At 36.0% G+C, this 16,302-nt stretch overlaps 1 protein-coding gene and 1 pseudogene across 2 annotated transcripts in view; one reads left to right on the top strand and one right to left on the bottom strand.

Annotated features, from left to right (window-relative positions):
* The window catches only part of SESN1 (sestrin 1), a 99,256-nt gene that overhangs the window by 51,936 nt on the left and 31,018 nt on the right, over positions 1-16,302 (top strand). The gene's annotated exons all lie outside the window — the stretch shown is intronic.
* On the bottom strand, positions 6,554-7,103 carry LOC123633143 (annotated as a pseudogene).

The raw sequence follows: 16,302 nt of genomic DNA, 5'->3' as shown, positions 1-16,302 counted from the left end.
TAATAATAAGCTTGTTCATAGTAATCATTAATATTTCAAAGAGGTTGTGAGGATATATTAAGCCAGATAAGTAAATGAATGTGTGTTTCTTTCCTTTGTCCCTCTTTTTACTTCACTGTACAGTCACATCTTTGTCTTTGTTCCTGAGAGTCCTCCTCCATACCTTATTTCCTGTACTGAGGTTCTCCTGCCACTTCGTATGTTGGCTTTCTCTCAATCTTTTATACTGACTTAATCTTTTCACATTGATCCTATAGGAAAATTTGGGACCACAGAGGTGTAGTGCTAGAGCAAAATTCAATCTTTTAAATTTTTAAAAATTTTAAAAATTTTGCAAATTTTTAAAAAGATGCCTAACTTAGCTCTCTGAAGTCAGGGTCTATTTTATCATGTAACACACAGTGAGCACTCAACAGAAATTTGTTGAATGAGTTACAAACAAATGAATACTGCTTTGAGGGCAGTTCTGGTTTTGGAGTTGAATTTCTAGGATGAAGAACAAAATGGACCCTAAGTAGATGGGCATAGAGGACAGGTGAGGAACATGATGTGAGCTGTGGCAGTGGTGGGGCAGCTGAATAGATTCACTGGCCCCTTAACACCATCTCTCCTTTCTCACCATAAGTTGAGAAAAAACTTGTTAAGAAAAATAAGTGAATTTGAAATCTGGATTTCATTTTGTCTATGTTATGGAGGATTAGATTAGGCTGCCAGTGACAAAACCCACAATGTAAGCGTTCTTAACTAGAAAAATGTATTTCTCTCCCTTGTAAATGAAGGTGGTCCAGGACTGGTTTAGAAGCTTCATAATCCTCAGGAACTCAAATCCCTTCTCTGTTGTTATGATAGCTTCAAGATATGGCTTCCATCTCTAAGATAGCTCCAGCTCTGGCCATCACATCCACATTTCAGACAGAGGAAGAATTTACTGGGAGAATGAGCATATGCTTTCTCACTTTAGCGACATTTACTATGCACACTTCATTTCTTTTTATATCTCATTGGCCAAAGCTTAGTAACTTGGTCATACCTAGCTTCAAGGAAAGCTGGATAATATAATCTTTTTTCTGAGTGGCAGTGTGCCCAGCTAAAGATTTGGGGTTTTATTAAGCATGAAAGAAGGAGATAATAATGCTATGGACAACTAACTATCTCTACCATGTTGGCCAATAGATTTTCTTGGAAATATATCAATAATAAAAGATACCCCCAAAATTGTTAAATTAGAGAAAATATTGAATATTATTTTTAAAATATAGGTTCTACTAGAATGTCTAAAATCAATGAGGCTAGGTTGTATCTAACACTAAATTATTTACAGATACTTGTAAATATTGTAATCAGGAGAAGTAATTATATCAATATAAATACCAAATTTTTTAAAGTACATCAGTTCCTAATAATTTTTACCTTAAATACAATTCAAACCCAAAACAATAAAAGGAGGAGTAAAATTATGGGTATTTCACAAATTCTATCCTAAAGAATTGTTTAATTTATATTCCAAGTGACAAAGCCCTGCTGGTTCAATGTACTATAGCTCTTACTATTTACGTCTCACAGATAATATTTACTGACCACTTACTATTAAACAGTCACTGTGCATAATTTCATGTAATCCTGTGGCTCTCTAAGACTACTGTATAATCATTCCCATTGTATAAGTTAAAACACTGAGGCTAAAAGAGAGTTAATTTATCCTTAGAACCCAAGTTGTTGGACTTTAATGCTTTTAGCCATTGCTTCTGCTTCTTTAAACATGATTAATATTAATAACATAATCCATCTGATTGTCATCTTATAACTACACAGAAACATAGGTAGAATCTGTTATGAGAGGCAATGTTAAATAAATGCTTGTTCTTAATTTATTATAAATATTTGTCCTGTCTAGATGGTAACCTGATAGTATGAAGGCACCAAAATACTGGCACTGTCATATAGTAACTTGCTTGTTTCTAGCAGTTTTCATATTATCAAATTTTGTTCTTAGAACCTACCCTATCAAGTATTACCTGTCCCATTTCACAAATGAAAAATCTAAGTCATGAGGAGATAAAATAATATGCTGGGGTTAGAATCCAAATCTTTCAAATTCTGATTCTTTCCACTTAATTGTGTTGCCTTAAGCTCTGAAGATAACTGCAGAGGGACATTACAGGATAAAAACAGCTAGAGGTATTCTGTCCACAAGTGAACAGTTATAAATAAAGGTAACCTTCTTATCCTATTCACCAAAACTACCTTTGACAATACCACCCTTGCCTTATATTTATTTGGGTACAAAGTAGAAAGAATGAAACAGCTTCTTGGGAAATAAAATTTCTTCTTCTAATTAATAGCCAATTTTTAAGAGTCTGCCTTCTTAAATTTACTGAATATGTCCCCTTCATTCCATTTCCATTAGCATCACTGGTTTGTACCCCAGTTACCTCTTAATTAGACCATTGCAGTGTCTTTACTGTAAAGTCTACCTGTCTTTAGCTTCTCCCTACCACTCAGACTACCCTAGAGGTTTCTCTAAAATCACAGCTCAATCACTTCATTTCCCTGCTTGAAACATTTTTTATGATCCCTTGATTTTTCTCCCTCTTCTGAATCCATAGCATTCTCTGTACCTTTAACATAATTCTCCCTTATATGGTTCTTTATTGGATGATAAAGCTCCTTAAGGCTAGGATTGTGATTCATCTTTGTATACTCTGAAATACTTTGTGTGGGTTCTTGCAAAGCACTGTGCTTTCTGTAGATAGTTACTGAATGACAGTTGTTGAATTCTTTGCTCTCTTTTACCCAAAATGTGGTTTAAAAATCTATAGCCTAGGCTAGGTACAGTGGCTCACACCTATAATCCTAGCACTTCGGGAGGCCAAGGTGGAGCATCGCTTGGGGCCAGGAGTTCAGGACCAACTGGGCAACATAACAAGACCTTGTCTCTACAAAAATTTTTTTTGAAAAATTAGCCAGGCATGGTGGCACATACCTGTAGTCCAAGCTACTCGGGAGGCTGAGGCAAGAGGATCACTTGAGCCCAAGAGTTTGAGGTTGTAGTGAGCTATAAGCATGCCTCTGCACTCTAGCCCAGGCAATAGAGCAAGACCCCTGTCTTAAAACAAAAAAATAACTACAACCTATTGTCGTCAAGCAATGGTTATAAAAGGCATATCTTCTCCTGCCTTAACCCTGACCCTGATCCAGCCTTCCCCTTCATTAAGGAGCTTGAGTACACAAACACACACACACACACACACACACACACACACACGCATGCACGCACACACGGCTTGGAATATCTCCTGCACTGAGATAGAGGCCATCTTCAAATTTATATTCCTCCATATTTTAGTATGCCTGTATATGCATCTGTCTTCTTACCTGTTCATTTACAGGTTGAGCATCTATCTCTAATCCAAAATGCTCCAAAATCTGAAACTTTTTGAGCTCTGACATGATGCCACAGGTGGAAAATTCCACACAAGTACTTAACACAAACTTTGTTTCAAGTACAAAATTATTAACAATATTGTATAAAATTACCTTCAGGCTATGTGTATAAAGTATATATGAAACATAAATGAATTTCATGTTTGGACTTGGGTTACATCCCCAAGATGTCATTACGTATACGCAAATATTCCAAAACCTGGAAAAATCCAAAATTTGGGATAAGGGATACTCAACCTGTAATCTTAGGGAAAGTTAACCCCTAAGTCTGTTTCCTGTCTATACCTTCCTAATTTCCTCTGATTCACTCATTAAGTACCAAGGGATTCAGCGCTGGAAAAGATGGGCCATTTCCTACTCTTGGAGCTTTCAGTCTAATAAGGGAGATTGGCTAGCCCACTGAAAATGATAGTGCTCAGAGATAAGTGCTGTAACGGGCGAAATTTACAAAGGAAGCTATCTAACCCAGACCAGGAGAGTCAGGGAAGGGTTCTCCAAGGGAGTGACTTCTAACTTCAGGCTGAAGATGAGGAGTGAGTCAAGATTAGAGGGGAAAGACTTGTAGTCAGAGGGAAGAGCATGTGCACAAGTCCAGGAATGATTCTGGTGGGTGGCCTGTGAAGTTTGGTGGCATTGTGAGGCTGGAGAGGAAGCGGAATGATAAATCCCACTACCTCTTCCTTTGATTTGCACAGATTTCCTTTGCCCTGAGCTCCTATGGCACAGTCATTGCTATCACCACTTTATATCACTGCTGAGAAATCTTTTAGGGTTCCTTATTGCTCCCTGCAGTATCCAATATCTTTCACTGGCTTTCTAGGCTCCCTAAAACTGACCCTATTTCCCACTACTTACTAACTCACATCCCGCCAGAGCCAGGGCAATCTCCTTATTGTCTCTTGAGTTTGTCCAGATTTTTCCTTCCTCTGTGCCATTCTCCTCTACCCATCTTTTAAGTCTTTCCTCACTCTCTACTCCTGAATATTTGTAGTTTGTGGCATATAATTTAACCCAGAATTAATTACACATTACCTAGTGTTGTTCTGTAATTGTCTCTGAGTCTTTTATGATCAACTGGATTGTAAGCTCCCTAAGAGCTGGCTCTGAAGCTGCATTTTAAAGTGTTGAGCAGTAGAAAGAAAAGGGCATTGGACCTGAAGTCGGAACAGACCTGCATTGGACTTGTAGCTCTGCCACTTACCAGTTGCATGACAAGCCTCTTCTTGGGTAATGCAAGAATAATGAGATCTGTCTCACAAGGTGGTTGTGAGAAATTTTACAAGTTAGTCTATGTGAAATTAATTTGTGGACCATAAAACTCTATATACATTTTACATTTTATTCTATAGTTCCTACATAGAGCCATGTTCATTAATTAATGTGGGATTTTATGGTTCTTTCCAGGACCTTAGGATCTTAAATTCCAGACATATTTTTTCCTTTGTCACATACTCCTCTCTAACTCAGGTCCTGGTTATTTTTATTCTTCCTCTATTTCACTTATTTCCACCCCATCCTGAAACTTATGGATGAAATAATTTTAGGCAGCTGAGAATAGAATATTTTGAGATACAAAAAACGTGACTTGTCTATTGATACACTGGAGAAATCTCCCACTGTCTTTTCTCCCTGGTATACACTGCATGCATAAGAAGAGACTTATTACTATTAATAGTAACCTATAGCTTTATGCAAATGCTCTGAACAGAGAACATTGATCATGTCTTTGTGGGCATTCACAGTCCTAAGAAATTTTTCTGATATTCTTGCTTCTCCAGAACCCATTCTTCATATTCTTGATTGTGGTATCTCTCCTTAGACCAGATTCTCAGGTCCAGGGGTCCTACCAAATAGCTTTCTTGTGAAGTATTCAAGTTCAGATTCTGAGGGTTCCAGAGCTAGGGATCTTACTCATGCTAATGTAGGACCGGAGAGTGGAGAATCAGAGGAAACAGACACATGCCTCTAAGATTCAAGTGTCTGGAAAAGCTGTGGCCAAGCTAAGAGGCCATTTTATTTTTACCTGCCACTTGTAGTGGGTGAGGGGTACCTAACATTTTGAGGACTGGTAACCTTAATATCATAAGAACCTTGCTGAGGAGTTCTGAGGGGTTGAAGAAGTTCAACATAATAGACTTTAATTGGGTACAAATTTATACAGGAAAATAACTTGAACATTTCCTTCCTCACTAAGAAAAACACATGGAGTAGACAAATTTGCTTGTTTGGGGGTAAAAGAAGTGAATGGGGGAGGGGAGGTGGAAGGAAGGAGACAGCATTTTAAATTCAGTATTCATAGCATCTTAAGCAATAATTCATATTCAAGAAAAAGATTTAATAAAGAAAAATCATTCCTGTTTCTCATGAGAATTGTTCTGAATGGTACAATTGCCATGAATCAAGTGCATTTAGTCTGGAGGCCAACTTTTTGGTTCAATTATTGTGTTTTAAACTGTGGTTTCCATTGTTCCTAATAGTGTCCTTAGTCATCAGTGGCTAGAAAAAGTCTTTCTAGGACATGGAGCTCTATTTAGAATGCTTAAAAATTGTAGGTCTTTGAAATTCCTTGTAAAATTTAGGACCATTCTTCTTTAGTCCCCCATTTACTGCTTACATTATTGCAAATCTTCCAGAGTAAATAATTTTTTTTAAGCAGAGAGGGTAGAAAAGTATCCTGAAATCATCTTCATACTCTAAATCTCTTTCAGAGTAGACATTAAACTGTATGAATTTTAGACTATTATCAAATGAACAATTTAGACTTTAAGTTTATGACAATTAATATACATTTTTAAAGGTAATCTTCAAACCCAGTTCAAAGATACCTTCTCTCATGTCACTATATGTACCATTGTGCAATTCCAGTACTATTTTTTCATTTCTCTAGCTGCAGATTTATAGGGAAGTTTCTTTAGTTGTTGTTTTGTGATACCAATAGTCAAACAGTAGGAAGCTTTCTCAAAGGGTCTCTTTGTCCAGTGCACTGCTTCCACGGCTCAGGCCAGGTCCTGAGATAGGGGGATCGGCAGGGGGGATCAGTTTTAAGTAGTGGATTCTCTTTGCCTCTATGGTATGTGCTGCCCAGTTTTCCATGTGGCATCAACTAATATTGGTTTGTTTTTAAAAAGTTATTTCATACTTGTTTATTTAGGGGTTCCATTTTTCAGTCTTCAATAGATTTTACATATTTTTCATATGCTTCCTCACTCATTAGTTCATCTAGTTCTGAAGGGTTACTCAGTGTCGTCTTGATCAGCCAACCATCATCATAACAAGATTTATTGACAAGTCCTGGGTTTTCTGCAAGAGCTTCATTAATTTCAGGTACTTCTGATAAGGGAGAATAGAGTTCACTAGCAGCTTTCACACTTTCCAAAGCACCAAACTCATTGTGTTTAATTTTGCACCAACTTCAGGCAGACTACAGTAAACAATGTCTCCCAAAGCTTCCTGTGCAAAGTTGCTGATGCCCACTACTCCAATACCATTTTCTGTTGTTATCCATTCATGTTTCTCTGTAAATTTAGGCACTGAGAACAAAGTGGGTCCCCTGTACAGCACAGTCTCCAGGGCCACTGCGGGGAGGGCACTGTGGGTGCCGAGGCCATGCACAGGCTGCAGGCTATGGCCCACACACTCCACGCTGCTTGCAAAGCCATGTTCCCGTGTTCGCAGGGCTAATATTGCTTTTAAGAGACGGTTTTTTATGATCCAAGGATACTAGAAGTCAAACTGTGTTGTTTAACACTAGTATTTGCCTGCTCTAGTCTCTGAAAGAAAGACTACTTTACTTTTTTGCTGCATGGAGTTAATAGAAAATAATCAGACAGCACTTGATTTAACATGCATACATGCAATTATACCAGAAGACTTTAAGGTCAGATTTGTTCCCTAGAAGAAGAACAACAATAAATAAAATTAGCCCAAAATTAAAATTAGCCCTGTTAGAGATACATTTTTCCCTCCCATTTTTTTCCCACCCCTCTAAATTATCTGTACTATAGCATTTATAATAATTATGGCAAAGAAATAGATATAATAGATATATTTTAAAAAGTGAATGTTATCCCGTATAATCCCATGCCCTGAAGAGAAACACTTTAGCAGTTTGGTTTTCAAATGTAATAAAATTTATATAATCTATTAAATTAAAACCTAAAGCTAAAAAATCTTTGCAACATTGGGGTAGGTAAAGGTTTCATAGATAGAACACAAGCATGAGACATTAAAGAAAAATTGCTAAATTAGACCATATCAAAATTAAAAGTTCATGACCTTCAAAAGCTGCCATTAGGACAATGAAAAGACAAGCCACAGTCTGGAAGAAAATATTTACAACATATATATCAGACAAAGTACTTGCATTCAGAATATACAAAGAACACTAACAGCTCAATTACAAGACAACCAACCCAATTTAAAAAATGGACAAAAAAAATTTGAACTGATACTTCACAAAAGAAAAAATATAAATGACCAATAAGTATATTAAAAGATGTTCAGTATCAAAAGTTATCACAGAAATGTACATTTAAAACCACAATGAGATATTACTGCACCAGAGTTTCTCAGCATCAGCACTTGACATTTTGGGCTGATAATTCTTTTTTTTTTTTTTTTTTGAGACAGAGTCTTTGTTGCCCGGGCTAGAGTGAGTGCCGTGGCGTCAGCCTCACTCACAGCAACCTCAAACTCCTGGGCTTAAGCGATCCTACTGCCTCAGCCTCCCGAGTAGCTGGGACTACAGGCATGCACCACCATGCCCAGCTAATTTTTTCTATATATATTTTTAGTTGTCCAGATAATTTTTATTTCTATTTTTAGTAGAGATGGGGTCTCGCTCAGGCTGGTCTCGAACTCCTGACCTCGAGCAATCCACCTGCCTCGGCCTCCCAGAGGGCTAGGATTACAGGCGTGAGCCACGGCGCCCGGCCTGATAATTCTTTATTGTGGGGAGCTGTCTTGTCCATTGTAGGATGTTCATCATCATCTCTGGCCTCTACCTACTATATACCAGTAGCAACCTCCCCCGACCAGTTGTGAAAATCAAAAATATATGCAGACATTGTAAAATGTCCCAGGAGGTTGGGGAGAATCATCCCCAATTGAGAGCCACTACACTATATAGATTTAAAAAAATTTAAATTGACAATGCTAAGTGTTGGTGAAGATGTCTCATACATTGTTGATGAGAATGTAAAATGGTACAACCACTTTGGAAAATGGTTTGGCATTTACTTAAACAGTTAAACTTACACCTGTTATATGATCTAGCCATTCCACTCTAAGCCAAGAGAAATGAAAGCATATGTTCACACAAAGCTATTCAGAATCCTTAGGAAATGTATTATTCTGAGTAGGTGAGAATTTTACCCATGAAATGAAAATCTTAAGTATGAAGAACCTTTTCTGGCCAGGCGTGTTGGCTCACACGTGTAACCTGTAATCCTAGCAGTCTGGGAGGCTGATGCAGAAGATCACTGAGGCCAGGTGTTTGAGACCAAAAAGAGAGAAAAAAAAAAAGAACCTTTTCTTTGTTGACTGTACTTTAGTATTTTTCCTTCTGGGATAATTTTGCTTCTTCCTGAACTGAGCTGAAGCTTCTTTAGTGAGGATCCATTGATGGCACACTCTTAGTTTTTATCTCTTAAGATGTGGTGGTCTTTTTTTGTTTGTTTGTTTGTTTGTTTTGAGACAGGGTCTCGCTCTGTTGCCCAACAGGCTGGAGTACAGTGGCATCATCATAGCTCACTCACTGCAACCTCCAACTCCTGGGCTCAAGGGATCCTCCTGCCTCAGCCTCCCAAGTAGCTGGGAATTTAGGCATGTGCTACCATGCCCGGCTAAGTTTTCCATTTTTGGTAGAGACAGTGTCTTGCTATGTTATTCAGGCTGGTCTCAAACTCCTGGCCTCAAGTGATCCTTCCACCTTGACCCCCCAAAGTGCTGGGATTGTAGGCCTGAGCCACCACACCCAGCCACAATGTGTTTCTTTCATTCACTTTCTTGAAAGATAGTTTCATATGTTATACAATTGAAGAATGATCATTTTTCTCTTAGTATTTTGAAGATACTATTCCAGGAACTTCTGGCTTCCATTCTTGAAAATTAGGCTTTCAGTTTAGTTTTCATTTGTAGGTACTCTGTCTTTTCTCTCTCGTGGACTTTAAGATATCCTTTTTTTTTTTTTTTTTTGAAATTTTTCAGTTTTACTATATGTCAAGATATGAATTTTTTTTAATTATTCTGCATGAGATTCATTGTGATTCCTAAAAAAAAATGAGGATTGGTGTCTTTAATCAGTTCTGGAAATTTCTCAACCATCATCTTTTAGAATATTGCCTCTGTCCTGTTTTCTCCTTCCAATTAGATGTATATTAGACCTTCTATTTCATCATCCATGTCTTTCATTATATTTTCTCGTTCATATTTTCCATCTCTTTGCTCTTTGTGCTACATTCTAGATTATTTATTCAGATTTACTTCCTAGTTTACTAATAATTTTCTCTTCAGCTATGCTCAATAGCTACTTATCCATTGAATTTTAAGTTTCAATAATCATAAAAACTATTTGATTCATTTTCAAATCTGTTTATTTTTTTGACAGTTTCATGTTCCTCACCCACGCTTTCCATTCCCTTTAAATTTTTTAAAAACATACTGAAATGGTATTGTGTATCTAATATTTCTAATATCTGAAGTCTTTGCAGGTCTGGGTTTATTATTGTTTCTTCTGACCCTCACTAATGGAAACTTTTTTCATAGTACATTTTATATTATAAGCTTATACTTATTGGAATTTTATCTCCTTCAGAGAGAATCTGTATGTTTATCTGACTGGAGCCTGGGGCTCCAAACCAACCCACTTTAAATCTTTGCCTTGTTTTTGTTTTAAGACCAAGGTAGGGTAATATGGATTTCAGCCCCTGACTTCTCATGTGTGAGCCACCTTGTGTTTATGAATATTCAGGGGAGATTGTACCACTCCACCAAGAATAAAAGTTGAAACAGGCAAATCTTTTGGTCATTTTTTGTAGCTGGGGTGTTTTTTCTAGTTCACACTTTCATTAAGAGTTTAGCCCTGTGGGGTTTGGCTTGAAGTCAGAGTATCTCCTCCACCTCTCAGTTTCTCAAGTCCTGGGCTTTGTCTTCTGTTCCCTGTGCTGCTGCTCTAGCCTGCCGGGGATCCACGCTGCCAGCCTCAGTGCTCACTGCCTCCCTGGATTTCTCCTCTTGGTTATTTTTGGCTTCTGAGGATCACTTTGCCTATTAGGCCATTTTAAATTATATTTCTTACACAGACAGTCCCCATCTTAGATGATTTTGCATACGATTTTTTGACTTTACAATGGTGTGAAAGCTATAAACATTCAGTAGAAAGCTCAGTGGAAAACAGTACCACATCCTCTCCTGATGCTGGGCAGTGGCAACAAGCCACAGCTCCCAGTCAGCCACGCAGTCACGAGGGTAGACAGCCCATACTCTACAGTGTACTTTGTTGCCAGATGATTTTGCCCAACTGTAGGCTAATGTAAGTGTTCTGAGCACATTTAAGGTAGGCTAGGCTAAGCCATCATATTCAGTAGGTTAGATATATTAAGTGCATTTTGACTCATGATATTTTCAGTTTATGATGAGCTTATCAGGACATAATCCCATCATAAGTTGAGGAGCATCTATAGAAATATTTTTAAGTGTTTATCCAACATGAATAAGAATCACTATTATGGAAATCAGGTTTTAACCTAATCTGTGAGAGAGGTGCTGTCAGGTCTCCTTAAGGTTTAGAGGACCATTTACCTGTACAGAAAACGTCCTCCGACTACTATGTTGTTCAAGTTCTTGTTTCTCTGCTTTTTAGAAATTTTCTGATTCTTCCCTTGTGATTAAATGTTTGACTGTTCTTTTTTTTTCTATCAGTTTGACAGTAGTCCCTACTCCCTTGTAAATTGCTGTGGACTTAGGATAACTAACATTGTTATAATAGTGTGCCAAATAATAGTAAATTTGTCTCTAAGAGAGGTTTTCCTCTGAGTACCATACATATGCTTTGGCATCTATTTTTTATCTTTTGTTTTACGTGTTCTAGATTCAGTTCATGAGATTGTCTAAAAAAAGTCAATTCAGGTATAATGAGATGTAGCTATATCAATAGTTAACGGCTATTTTGGCTAAAATTGCTGATTTTCAACTGTATGGGAAAACATTAAAAGGAGAGTGTGAGACAGAAAGAAAGAGAGAGAGATCATTGGATTTAATTCCACCAAAAAAAAAATCACTCTAAATTCTGTATTTCATTTTTTGAGTAGGCAATAAGATATTTAGCCGCTAGAAAAATCTACAGTATTTTCTTAAGTTTTAAATCTATGAAGGTGATTTAAGTTATGATTATTTGCCAATTTAAGTGTTCATTTATGTTATCATTTTTCCCCTTTACATAAAATATATATTTTGTTTAGGCTAAAAGATAATTTTACTCATTTTTTGTTGGATTCAAACTTACTGCTTTCTCTTTATGTACAATGCCTGTAATATAATAAAAGTGTATTTTAAGTATCTATTTGTGTGTGCTGTGCCGGTAGTTATAATTCCAAAGCAAGATAAACATATGTCCACAAATATACTTCCCCCAAATCCTTCCATCTGAAACAGAATGTACTTTCAACATAGACCAAAAAAGACATATACTCTGTGGTTGTACCTTAAAACTTAACACAACGTGGGCACATCCACAAATATTATTTATAATTGTATCCAAAATATAGTGGATGGTATTTTGGAGGTTCAGAGACAGTAGGAGTAAAGGAAATTGGGATAGGATTAACATGTATGAAGAGCACAATAGCCAGGGAGAAAGAGATGTTAAGAGATGTTATGGAGCATGTTTGTTTTGGTAATAGGCTCAGTGGGGAACCAGTACAGATTTCCGGGAGAGGGATGGTGTTTTAATGGTTTGGGTGGTCAGAGGGTGGGGTGAGCAGTCATACAGAAGAGACTGCAGGGAAAATAGTACAGGGGAAGATAGGAAGGGATGATAAGAGTTTATGGTCCCTTGGCCTCTTTCCTGATGGACACACACTCACTGGAATATTAACAGTGAGAAAGGACACTAAAACATTGTCAGGCAACATCACGGTATAGTAGAAAGAACACGCCTTTGGAGTAGTCAGACATGCTTAAGTTCTAACCTTTACTCAGTCCCCTTGCTGGCTATGTGGTCTTGGGTTAAGTCGATTTCCCAATTATAAAATGAAGATAGCATCTCCCTAAAGGGTTGTTATTGAGAATTAAATGAGTTAAAATATATGTAAAATGCTTAAACAGTGCCCGAAACATACTAACCACAATATGTTTTAGCTATTCTATTAATATCAAATCTGAAATCATAAAGTATAGTATCTACCTACTTCTGGAATCAAACCTTAGACTAAAAATCTGAGTTACTGATTTTAAAGCTCTCCATCAATTGGTACTCATTTACTTAACTTAGCTTTTAAGCATAACATGAAATCCTCTTCTCCAAGCCCTTTGTACCTGTTTGCCTTTGTTGTAAAGGCATTCCTCAGCACAGGTGCCCCTTTAGCAGCAAAAAGACTTCAAGTGGGTGGATAACTATAGGAGACTAAAAAAGAGGAGAAGAAAGAATATATAGATGTTGTTCTTAAAAAAAATAGACTGAGAAGGAAAAAAAATGCCTGGCACATAGTAGGTACTTAATTAACATTGGTTGAATGAATGTTGGCTAAATATCCATACATATAGTTTATAAATTTAACCAATCCTTAGTATATAGATATGTGTATTAAAGAAGCTTTTAGTAATATTTGGAATGATACTGTTCTAAATTACTAAAGCTTAAGAGCCCCCAGAAAACCCCATGAGATTGATATAGAGTGTTTCTTTCCCAAATGATGTATTCAAACTACCTTTTTTCTTGATTTAACATATCTTGGTTATCTGTGACAACTGAGGATAGAGGAGAAGCATGAAACAAGGATATCACTGACAAAACCTATAGCCAGTCTCCAAACATTATTTAATTTCCCCCTACTCTCTAGGGCTATATAGAATAAAATGAAGCATTGAAGGAAAATATATTCATTTTTTACAGCATCTTACAGTATTATTAACAAACCTCCTCTGTCTTAAAATGCATGGTAGGTTTAGGAGATAATGGATGATAATGACAAGGCAAGCTGATCTACTTAAAAAATTATTTTTTAGGAAACTAAAACCACCAAACGATTTAAGTAATACTTGAAGAGAAAATGTGATTCTTGAAGATTTTCACAGAAAATATTGGAAACTGCTTTAGAATGCTTTATAAATTTGTCAAGCCAAAGCAAAATGAACAAAATTGTTAACTATTACTTCCGTGTTTTCATGTCTGTATTGTAAGTGACACTCTGTCAATTTGAACAAATACTAAGGTCTGCACTAAACATAACAGTAAGGAACTCTGTAACTTTAAAAAATTCCTTCTAAATCCTCAGAAAACCTTCCTCTCTCAAGAAAGATATGTATTGAGTAATAGAAATAGGAGAAAATTTTGTATTGAATTGCACTGTACAATATGTTCAGTTTGCTTGCTCCTGTGTTGAAAGTTGTATTTATATATGGTTGTTTTTACTCATATTTTATATTTTTGAATTTGAACTGTAGCATTTCATTGGTGGGGTTTGCTCCCTATGGATTTTGGAAATTGAGGGTTAGGGAATTTAAAAAGAGAAGAATTTTCTTATAGATATTCCTACCCTTATCTTCTATTCACAATAATAAATAAAATTTCCCACAAATTCTATATTTTTATTAAAAATACACTAATATTTTAAAGAGAACTTTAATGCATACAGCACCTGGCATAATAAGGATGAAACAAATTATTACTAAATTATTAAATCTGATGTATTTTGTCAAGGGTTGATGAAGAGATTTTATCTTTATTGGTTACTTCTAACCTAGGACAGTATATCCTGTTTTATAATTTGTTGTGTTGTTCTGCTGTGACACTATATAATCAAAAAAAAAAAAACAAAAACGAAGGTTGTACCTCATTGGTATCTGGAACAGTTGAGTCCTTACTTATTTGTCTGCTTTGTGATTGGTTAAAAGCTGTTGGTAAGCTTTTTTTTTTTCTTAGGGAAAGTTAAAAGTTGAGTGTGACCTATTTGAACTGCATCCTGCTGCTTTTGACTCTGCTTTGCTCTTTCCCCTGATCCACATACTTTTTTCTGGCATCTTATGAAGTTTAGATTTTTAAAACCCACTTATTTGTAAATTTAGTGTTCAGTAAAGTACTGTGGTTGAATTTTTATTATCTGGTTCAATACTTGAAACTTGAATTTATTGACATAAAGCAAGTTCTAATTATAGACAGCAAATACATTACCCGCCTATTATAAACACCAAGGATTATCTGGATATCAACAATATCTTGGTTAATAAGAACAAATCCAAAGTATTTCACTTAATTTTTTTAATTGAAATGTAGTGTAAAACTAGTTATTTATTAGGTCAAATTTTTGTATTTAGGACTAAGGCTATTATTGATCATACTGGTATGTGTGTCACTGAAGGATAAAATTGACTTTATTTATGTTTTCTTGAGAAGGACTAGAAGGATTGATAATCCTTTCAGTTATATACCAGATCCAGGACAGGCTAAATTAAAGTACTTCTGTGAAGGTGATTTTGGTTTATAATTCAGTAGACCATCACGAACCACTGTAATTCCAAGAGCCTTTTCTCTTTAAGGCTCTATTTGGCATTGATGGGAATGAGACTTAGAACTAGATCCCCCCAGCACTTTGCTGAAACCAGTAAAAATCCTTGGAGCATTCCCTGAACCTTAAAGCCTGACCCAAGCCTTGGGTGGATAATGTAAAGAGCTACAGACTAGCTTGGATCCTCCAGACCACATGTGAGTTCTAGGGTACAGATCATGAGAGGCGGCGTATATATATAAAACAGTGATAGTTCAGATGTTTTAATTTTTTTTGTCAGCATGGACATTAATCAAACAATATTACCAGAATTCTGATATATATAATATCTAAAACTATTATTAATAAATGATTTAAGTTCAAATAAGTAAATTCATTATCAAGTCAATTAGTGAGAATACTGGGACTATTTTATGTTTTAAGCAAACTTGAAATTATGGGGTTATGGATGATATTAGTAGTTGCAGTATTATTTCTGTATTTTCTAGTATGCATAATATCAAGAAAATCTGGATTCTCACAGATAAGTGGTTTTGAATGAAAACTTTTTAAATAGCTCACCTTACATTCTGAGGATACTCTGCAGTTAAACTGATTCAGAAACTTGAACAAAAAAGTAAAAAGAATTATTGATTTCAAACAACCACTTGAATTCTTTACCATAAATGTAAAAGTTACAACATAAAGCACCAAAATGTACAATATGCACTAAAACTAAAAGAACCATGGTGGGATATGCAGTCCATTCCTCTGACATTACAAAACTGACAGTTATACCCTTTCAGGAGCATGTACCACGCAAATGTACCTGAGCCACTCCTAGTATTTTTAAAGCAAAATACCCACCTACTGTAGCAGTCCACTTACTATATAGTTTTACTTGAGCAGATGTAGACAGGCATGAATTTCTTAAAGACTAGAACACAATACCCTTTCTAATCACTGACACATTTACAAGAATATTCAAACGTGCTCACAGAGATGGTGGGAGAAGCTTTATTTAGTCTAGTAACTGATTTATTAGTGGTAACAAATTATTATGTTGGCATTCTCCAATGAATTTAATGTTGATGTATATTTGTAGGTTACTTTGAAAAACAAAGTTCAAATCTATGTTTTATAATATCTCTAAAGT

Source organism: Lemur catta, chromosome 2 (genome assembly GCF_020740605.2).
Source record: "Lemur catta isolate mLemCat1 chromosome 2, mLemCat1.pri, whole genome shotgun sequence".
NCBI lineage: Eukaryota > Metazoa > Chordata > Mammalia > Primates > Lemuridae > Lemur > Lemur catta.
Note: the sequence above shows the minus strand (reverse complement) of the source record. Positions and strands in the feature narration are given on the sequence as shown.